This window comes from Pelodiscus sinensis, chromosome 1 (genome assembly GCF_049634645.1).
Source record: "Pelodiscus sinensis isolate JC-2024 chromosome 1, ASM4963464v1, whole genome shotgun sequence".
Taxonomy (NCBI): domain Eukaryota; kingdom Metazoa; phylum Chordata; order Testudines; family Trionychidae; genus Pelodiscus; species Pelodiscus sinensis.
The window spans coordinates 318,508,686-318,518,305 of record NC_134711.1 but is presented as its reverse complement, the minus strand read 5'-3'; the positions used below and the strand labels follow the sequence as shown (position 1 = coordinate 318,518,305).

Below are 9,620 nucleotides of genomic sequence, written 5' to 3'. Positions count from 1 at the left end.
ACACAAGTCCATGGCTGCCCTAGACCCTAGAACTCCTCTGTGTCCTCTGTGAGAGGGGGAGCTGTAGTCGTGGGTACCTAGAAGTCTGCTGCTCTTCCTCTTCCCCCCACTATCAGGGAGCGGGGGGACAGCGCATCGTGCCTGCCCTGGACTTCCATCCTCAATCCCTCCCGGTATTCCTGAACCCTTCAAACCCCCTTGTCCTGGCCCCCCCACACTCTCAGCTCCCTGCCCTGACCCCCCCCCCCAAATCCCCAATTCCCTGCAGTCTACAATGGACCAAGAACATTTAATGAACCTGGCAGTCATTTCAATTGAGCACAAGCTTGCACGATCACACCCTCTTCGCAGAAGTCATGGACACATGGGTTGGCATGAAAACAAGATACAGGAGACTAGGACTGTAAGTATTCTAATGCTGCTGTTTATGGTACAATGTATATCTCTCCATAGCTCCATGTTGAAGCCGATTATTAGCAGAATATGTTATGAGATATTAAGCAATGCAGGGGATTGCTCTCAAATTTAAATGACGTGACATTAGATTTTATCAATAACTTGGGAAGTGCTGATTTTTGACTTGCAAAATCAGCAAGTCACTGTTTTTGTTGCTTTTTAAATGAAATACTATGTGCAATTAAAACTATGCAGACTTATTTAATGGCTCTTTAAAATGATGAGAAGATGAAGTCAAATAATCAACATTATCTAAGCAGTAATGCTCAAGAGGTGAGCCATGAGGGGAAAGGGGGGGGGCCTCAAAGTCATATCTTGCACGCCTCCCAGAACAGATGGTTGTGCCCCTAGACTAGGGACCATGGCAGCAGGGTCCTAATCTAGGGTTGCCCTGAGGAGCTATCACCTGATCATCCAAGAACTGGGGAGCCACAAAGGCCCAGATTCTGAAAGGTATTTAGGCACTTACCTCTCATGGAAGTTAGGTGCTTAATATCTTTCATGATCTTCCTTAGACTGATTCCCCTTCTGTGCTTCTGCTAGGCTCTGTGACAGCACAACAATTCATCCCATTACTCTACTTTACATATGGAGAAAACTGAGACTTCAGCGACACACAATGGGGCCGACAACATTGCACAGTAATCCTATTTTCAATGTCCTTTTCTCCCCATTAGGAGACAGATAGTGAGCTTAAGCAACATCTTTTTACAAGCATGAGGTCATCCAGCATCAATTATATTTTATGAGGCCCTCAGGCTAACCGTATCTGCAACATGCTGAGCCTGACAGGCACAGATATATTCAATTCTGAAGGGCAGTGGTAACTGGATCCCAACTGATCTGAATATCACACGTGCTACTTGGCCATTGTTCTAATCAACTTCAGTGCATGGGGAAGCAGTGGTCATGGTATTGTGACAGCAGAGGAGAAAGCCTGGATCTGCAAAAGCGACAACGAGTCCTGTGGCACCTTATAGACTAACAGATGTATTGGAGCATAAGCTTTCATGGGCAAAGACCCACTTCATCAGATGCATGTAGTGGAAGTGTCCAGAGGCAGGTATAAATACGCAGGCCAGAATAAGGCTAGAGATAACGAGGTTGATTCAGTCAGGGAAGGTGAGGCCCACTTCTAGCAGCTGATCTGGAGGTGTAAACACCAAGGGTATGTCTACACTACCCCACTAGTTCGAACTAGCGGGGTAATGTAGGCATACCACAATGGAATGAGGAGTAACGGTACTCCTCGTGGAATGAGGAGTAACGGTAGTTCGAACTAGGAAGCCTAGTTCGAACTACCTAGTTCGTGCCGCGTGTAGCCGCGCGGCACGGGGTTCAAACGAGCGGTGATTTAAAAATGGCGGCGCCCCGCTTATGCAAATGAAGCCCGGGAAATTCAAATCCCGGGCTTCATTTACAATTGCGGTATGCCTACATTACCTCCTATTTTGAAATAGGAGGGTAGTGGAGACATACCCCAAGAGAGGAGAAACTACTTTAGTTGTTTGCTAGCCATTTACAGTCTTTGTTTAATTCTAAACTAATGGTGTCAAATTTGCAGATGAACTGTAGCTCAGCAGTTTCTCTTTGAAGTCTGGTCTTGAAGCTTTTTTGCTGCAGGATGGCTACTTTTAAATCTGCTACAGTGTGTCCAGGGAGATTGAAGTGTTCTCCTACAGGTTTTTGTATATTGCCATTCCTAATATCTGATTTGTGTCCGTTTATTCTTTTACATAGGGACTGTCCAGCGTGGCCGATGGGGCATTGCTGGCACATGATGGAGTATATTACATTGGTAGATGTGCAGGTGAATGAACCAGTGTTGATGTGGCTGATCTGGTTAGGTCCTGTGATGGTGTTGTTGGTGTAGATATGTGAGCAGAGTTGGCACCGAGGTTTGTTGCACGGATTGGTTCCTGAATTAGAGTTACTGTGGTGCAGTGTATAGCTGCTGGTGAGAATTTGCTTCAGGTTGGCGGGTTGTCTGTGGGGGAGGCAGGTTGATGGTGGAATTCTTCCATGGGAAGGAGACTCTAGAAGAATTCCACCACGATTTCAACAGCTTCCACCTCACCATCAACCTCAGCCTGGACCAGTCTACACAAAAGATCTACTTCCTGGACACCACAGTGCAAATAAGTAACAGAAACATAAACACCACTCTATACCGAAAACCTACCGACCGCTATGCCTATTTTCATGCCTCCAGCTTCCATCCCGGACACACCACACGATCCATTGTCTACAGCCAACCACTAAGGTACAACCGCATTTGCTTCAACCTCTCAGACAGAGACCAACACCTAAGTGATCTTCACCAAGCCCAGCCCCCAGTCTGCCAAAAATGCCATAAGTGTTCAATAAAGCATAAACATCTCTTCCCTCTGAGTTATTAGTTGTCACCTCTGTGCTCCAGTACAACTCACATTTTAAAGTGGTAATTTTTCTTGATAAAAAGTGCCCGTGATCCCTAGAGCTTCCTAATTAACTCAGTAAAGTAGCCAGGGCTAATCAGGAGTGCCTGTTCAAACAGTGCTGGTACTTTATCTCTTGCAGCGAGACTTAGATGCAAATTCATTTGTTATGGTTGGTTTGCTTGTTACAATTTATTTGTTTTACAATAGCACCACAGGGGGACCTCTTGGTTTATGCTTGGGTGGGTAATAATTTTTGACAGGGGGGCCACTCACAGATTTTGGAAAGTGCTTGAGGGCCACACTCTTCCATGATATTAATGGAGGCAGTGCTAGGTCTGGGATGGAGGTTGGGTGCAGAAGGGAGCTTGTGGTATGGATTGGGGTGCAGGAGAGGAAGTGGGGTCTGGGAAGGAGTTTGGGTGAAGGAGGCAGTTGTGACCTAGGTTCCCTGTAAATTGTGCACCTGCGCAGGCATGTAGACCTTATCTAAGCCCCATGCAGAGGTTCAGAGCTCCCTGTGCAGCTGATCGGCTGGGGAAAGGGGAGTGGGGCACTAGCTCTATGGCTATGGAGGAGTAGAAGCAGCAGCAGCAGCTATACTGGCTCCAGCTTCCACTCCAGTCCTTCCCTCCCCAACCTAGCTGGAGGATCTATACTCACTGAGGTGAGCAAGTCAGATCTACTTTAAAAGGTTATGTCTACACTACAAAGTTAGTTCGAACTAATGGACGTTAGTTCGAACTAACTTTCATAAGCGCTACACAAGCGCTCCGTTAGTTCAAATTTAATTCGAACTAACGGAGCGCTTAGTTCGAACTAGGTAATCCTCATTCCACGAAGATTAAGCCTAGTTCGAACTTACTAGTTCAAATTAAGGGCTGTGTAGCCCCTTAATTCGAACTAGTGGGAGGCTAGCCCTCCCCATGTTTCCCTGGTGGCCACTCTGGCCAACACCAGGGAAACTCGTCTGCCTTCCTCCCGGCCCCGGACCCCTTAAAGGGGCACGGGCTGGCTATGGTGCCCATGCCAGGTGCAAGCCTACCAGCACCCAGCTAGCAGACCCTGCACCTGGCACGGCTCGAGCCAGCCACACGATGCCCCCCAGCCCTCCGCCTCTTCCCGGGACCAGGCTGGTGGCTCCTGGGAGCTTGCCCGGGACCGCAAGAGGCGGGCACCCGCCTGGGCTAGTGCGGACATCATGGACCTCGTCCACGACCTCCGCACTAGGCACAGGAAAGCAGCCATCTAGGGCAGGAGAGCTGCCAGCCTGGCCACCCAGGAGCAGGTGTGCAAGAGAATCAAGGGGGTCCACTGAGACCCCCGACCCTGAGCCCTGAGCTTACAATGGCTGTCCTGGGTCAGACCAAAGGTCCATCTAGCCCAGTAGCCTGTCTGCCGACAGCGGCCAACCCTAGGGACCCTGGAGGGGAAGGACCGGAGACAGTGACCAAGCCATTTGTCTCGTGCCATCCCTCTCCAGCCTTCCACAAAGCTTGGGCAGGGACACCACTCCTACCCCCTGGCTAATACCACTCCATGGACCCAACCTCCATGACTTGATCTCACTTCCCTTTAAACTCTGTTCTAGTTGTAGCCTTCACAGCCTCCTGCAGCAAGGAGTTCCACAGGTTGACTCTTTGCTTTGTGAAGAACAACTTTCTGTTATTAGTTTGAAGCCTGCTACCCATTCCTTTCCTTTGGTGTCCTCCAGTCCTTCTTTATGAGAACTAATGAAGAACTTTTCTTGATGCACCCTCTCCACCCAACTCCTGCTTTTAGAGACCTCTATCCTGTCCCCCCTCCGTCTCCTGTTTTCTAAGCTGAGAAGTCCCAGTCTCTTTATCCTCTCTTCATATGAGACCTGTTCCCAACCCCTGATCATGTTAGTTGCCCTCCCCTCTCCCAGCCTCTCTCTTCCCCTCTCCCACCTCCTTTTCCCAGTCTCCCCCAGTTTTGTTCAATAAAGACAGATTCCATTTTTGAACACAATTGTCCTTTATTTTGTACATCAAGAAAAGGGGCTAGGGAAGGGTAAGTGGAAGGAGGTGAGGGAGGAATGGGGTACGCGCCCCCGATGGGGAGGACTGGGCTGGCTCTGTGGGCTTTTGGGGTGGAACCTCTCCTGCAGCCCCCTGATTGTCCCCTCTCCCCAGATGGCAGCCTGCGGCAAGTGCAGCTGGTCTGATGGCCGAGTGCTGTGATGTGCCCAGTGTGGGCACTCCAAGCCAGGACTGCTTTGCAAGCAGGGCACCCCTGAGAACTGTCTGTCCGGGGTGAGGGTCGGGACCCTTTAAGCGCAGCCCTCGGCTAGCCTGAGACAGCATCTCCACGCTCTAAGTCCTCCTCTGATGCCCTGCCGGCACTGCTTCCGGCCATCCTTAAGCCTGGTTCAGGGTCCACTCTGTGTGGACATGCTAGTTCGAATTAGCAAAACACTAATTTGAACTAGTTTTTTAGTCTAGATCCATTAGTTTGAACTAAGTTAGTTCGAATTAACGTTGTAGTGTAGACGTACCGAAAGAGATAATCTTCTGGATTAACACTGCAATGTTTGTGCATTTCAAGACTACCATGGGTTGAGATCAACTCTCCAGTATGTGCCTTACATTACATAAAGTATTAATGTACCTATCCCATAGGACTGGAAGGGACCTTGAGAGGTCATCAAGTCCAGTCCCCTGCTCTCATAGCAGGACTAAGTACTGTCTGTGACACATTTGCCCTAGATGGCCCCATCAAGTATTGGGCTCACAAACCTGGATTGAGCAGGCCAATGCTCAAACCACTGAGCTACCCCTCCCCCTGAAAGCAAAACCGTTTTCCACATGCACCTGCCGCTGCAGCTGGGGGACCCGAGCTGGTCTGAGGTTGTAGCGTGGCACTATCCCCCCCTGGGGTGCTTTGGCACATTTTGCAAGCTCTCGCCCCTGGTGAGGAATTAAAAAGTGTACTTCAAAGGAAGGGCTCATCCGGGATTTGAACCCGGGACCTCTCGGACCCAAACCGAGAATCATACCCCTAGACCAATGAGCCAGTTATTTTGTAAAATTGCATTAGATTGTTCATATTGCTGCAATAGTAAAAAGGTGTATGCTCTAGAATAGTATTTCATACATCTAAATCTGTTTCTGGGGAGGAATCATGGTCAGGAGCGGCCCGAGGCTGTGGCATCTGGTGCCCCATGTGGAACATGCTATCGGTGCCCCTGCCTGCACAGCCATCAATGGGGTGACATCATCATTGGGCACCCAGGGCACCCCGTGATGTCATCATCGGGCACAGTTGAAGGGGGTGCCGTAGGCGACGGCCGAGTCGGCCTATAGCCCTGGGCTGCCCCTGATCATGGTATTCCCATATATAAGCCTATAGGGCAGCTTATTTTAAAGGACAATTTCTTCATACTTGCCTGCGATTTTGTTTTTAATCTGATACAATGGTGAAGGGATAGAAAGGCCATAGCAGAGTGGAGAAAGAGGCACTGCAATTTCAGGTCAGATAAAGAAGTGTTAAATGACACACTAATACAGCACACAGGAAATTAGGTCCTGATGTAGGTAACGGTAATGCATTTCAGCACCTGGGACAGCTCACTCCCAGGGGCCCTTGCTTGCCTAGACTCTCCAAACACCATCAGCACATGACAATGTGGGCTGATTGCTCCAGAGCCTCTTTTTAAAACCAAGCACCTTGTGTACAAAAGCAACATGTGCTCCTTGACTGTAGAGATTGGAATCATGAATTTATAGGAGAGGGTAAGTGAGTATTTCATGTAAGTTCCACCCTTCATGGAAGTTCCACCTTCTCCTACTCCAGGTTTTAGCCACTACTGTTACAATGTCCTCTCAGAAGTTTCCAGCCCTTGCTGGGGCTCTAGCAGTGCCATCCTCCAAACTGTGCTGAGACACCTGCACATTTAGCTCTAGCCTATGATTGCAGAGTTTGCATTTTAAGGCTCGGCCTTTGGAGTAGTGGATTTATTTCTTGGGAGCCCCTTTCATTGCACTGTTCGCTGCTACGGCTTGCTAAATCTCTTGGTCTATCATAGGGACAACTCCTGTGCCACCCATTTAGGTTTTAGACCAAGAGGATATTTTATATATCTCTTGTGTCTGTCCCCACTATGACACCTCTTAAAAGAATTCAGCGGGACTGTAGTGAAGCTGGATGTCTGAAGGATTGTCATATAAGGTGAAACACTTGTGATTTCCTCTCTGAGCTCAAGATGAAGTTTTGTCCCACCAGGCAGATCCTGGCATATGTTCAGCAGCTCCTATATCATGACTTGTGAGCCTGGAAAGCAACAAAGCCCTTCTGTTGGGGAAGAGGAGCTGTTTGTCCCCATCATTAGCTTCTTAAGTCCCTGATTCAACAAGGAACTCAAGCATGTGCTTACATTTAAGAACCAGTTCCCCTGCAGTCAATGAAACTACTGACATGCTTAATGTTAGGTAAGGATCCAGGTGCTATGCTGAAATAAGACCAGCATTCAGAACTTTGTTTTCCATGCTGCTATTTAAATAAAGAAGAATATTTAAGAAACGATGACTTGCATGTCATGGGTGGCTCTGGCTAGCTTTTCCTTAGTTAGGAGGTTCTGTCAGGCTAAAAATATATCATTAAAAGTCCTTGCTGATTACAGCTTTAAAATGCTAAAACAATCAAATTTGTTTTTCATGATTTATCCTCTATTCTACTTCCACTTCTCTTAGCAGACAACTACAGTGAGCTGCTCCATTTCACTTCGAGGACATATCTTTTCAAAAGACATCTAAGCTGGCTCCAAACACTCCCCCTCATTCTGAGGCAAACAGGACTAGTGGACAATTGTCCTCAGTGTTCAAATTTTTTACCTTATTTCTAGTTTGAATGTGTCTAGCTTCAGCTTCCAGTCCTTGGATCATCTGCATTTTCTCTGCTAGATTAAAAAGTAAGCTATTATCTGAAACCACTTCCCTTTGCAGATACTTGTAGGCCATGATATGTTACATCTTAACCTTTTTTTGGTTAAACTAAATACATGGAACATTTTACATCTCCTTCTATAAGGCATGTTTTTAAGACATCAAATCATTACTAGTTTTATTCTGTGCCCAGCTTTTTGAAGTATGAGCTCCAGAATTGGGTAAATTAGTTAGTAATGAGCTCATTGCATTGGTACATGGAGGTAATACTACCTCCCTACCACCTGTCGTACACTCCTGCTTGTAAATCCCAGGACTGCATTAGCTCTCTTAATTAAAGCATAGCACTAGGAGCTCATGTTCAGTTGGTTAACCATCAATCTCCATGTGTCCTTTCCAGAGTCACTTTCTGGGATGGGGTGCAGGAAAATAAAGCCTTTTCCAAAAGATTTTAAGAGGGATAAGGGATCTTTCGGAAGAGGCTTTATTTTCCGAAAGATCTGCGTCTAGACAGGCGCTTTTTTCTGGCAAAGCTCTGTGCCAAAAAAAGCGGCAGCCATTTTTATGCTAATGAAGCGGGGGAGATTTAAATCCCCGCTTCATTAGCAATTGCGATGCGTCTAATTTGCATCCCTTTTACGAAAAAGGTATGCAATCTAGACGTAGCCCTTGAGTAGCAGGATGTACCCTATATAAGGGCATTGGGTATTTTAGGTATTTTACACAATACATAATTAATTGGTAAATATTATTAGAATGACCAAGTCTTGCTTTGCTATAAAATGGGCTTAGTAAGAAGAATCAATGGGAGGGTGTTAGCTGGTGGCTGGGGTAGTGAGTGGTCTGTGAGCCCTATCACACCCAAGTCTTTAGCTGCTAGGACAGAGTCCCTTCGCAGCGGGCAGCCAGGGAGGCTGACAGGTGCCCCAAAGGGTCTGCCCTGTGGAGGCAGCACGACTCAATGCTCAGCTCTTACTGCATTTACCCCTGACCGGCTATAGTTCTTTTGATTGTGTTTGGTTCTGTTACAGCAACAGGAGGAGTCAGGTTAAAAGCTTAAACAGTTAGGGTATGTCTATACTACAGCATTAATTCGAACTAATTTAGTTCGAATTAGTTCATTCGAACTAAGCTAATTCGAATTAGCGCATCTAGACTTAAAAACTAGTTCAAATTAGCGCCGGGCCGGGAGGGGGGCAGAAGAGTTTTCCTGGTTGTGCCCAGAGTGACCACCAGGGCAAGCTGGGAAGGGCTAGCCTCCCACTAGTTCGAATTAAGTGGCTACACAGCCCTTAATTCAAACTGCTTAATTCGAACTAGGTGTTATTCCCTGTAGAATGAAGTTTACCTAGTTTGAATTAAGCGCTCCACTAGTTCGAATTAAGTTCGAACTAGCGGTTTGTATGTATAGACACTATGAAAGTTAATTCGAGTTAACAGCTGTTAGTTCAAATTAACTTTGTAGTGTAGACATACCCTTACTAATTTATTGTTACAAGGCAAGATTAGCTGTTAAATGTTACTGCTGTGTTACAGATGACACAGCCACTACAAAAGGCAAGACAGAAAATACAATGAAAAGTCACTTAACGGTACCATGAAACCGTTTTGGTTCTCTGAGCTCTTACTGAATGTGCGCAAAAATGGACACCTAGCAGGTATATTATCACCCCTGCGATCCTTACTCTGGCAAAGCCAGCATTTCTCTCAATCCCAATGGGAAGCAGTCGATACGAGACTGTGATGGGGCAGCACCCGCACCCCATACTAGTTGCGAGCCGTCCCCGGTATGCTGGGGCAAAGCGGCGGCTCCGCGCCGGCTCCTGCCCTGCGTGGATTGTTC

General features: G+C 47.2%; 1 non-coding gene across 1 annotated transcript; it reads right to left on the bottom strand.

Annotated features, from left to right (window-relative positions):
* Positions 1–5,837: 5,837 nt before the first annotated feature.
* On the bottom strand, positions 5,838–5,909 carry TRNAP-UGG (transfer RNA proline (anticodon UGG)). Its single transcript has one exon. It is a non-coding gene; the product is annotated as a tRNA-Pro (tRNA).
* Positions 5,910–9,620: the final 3,711 nt, after the last annotated feature.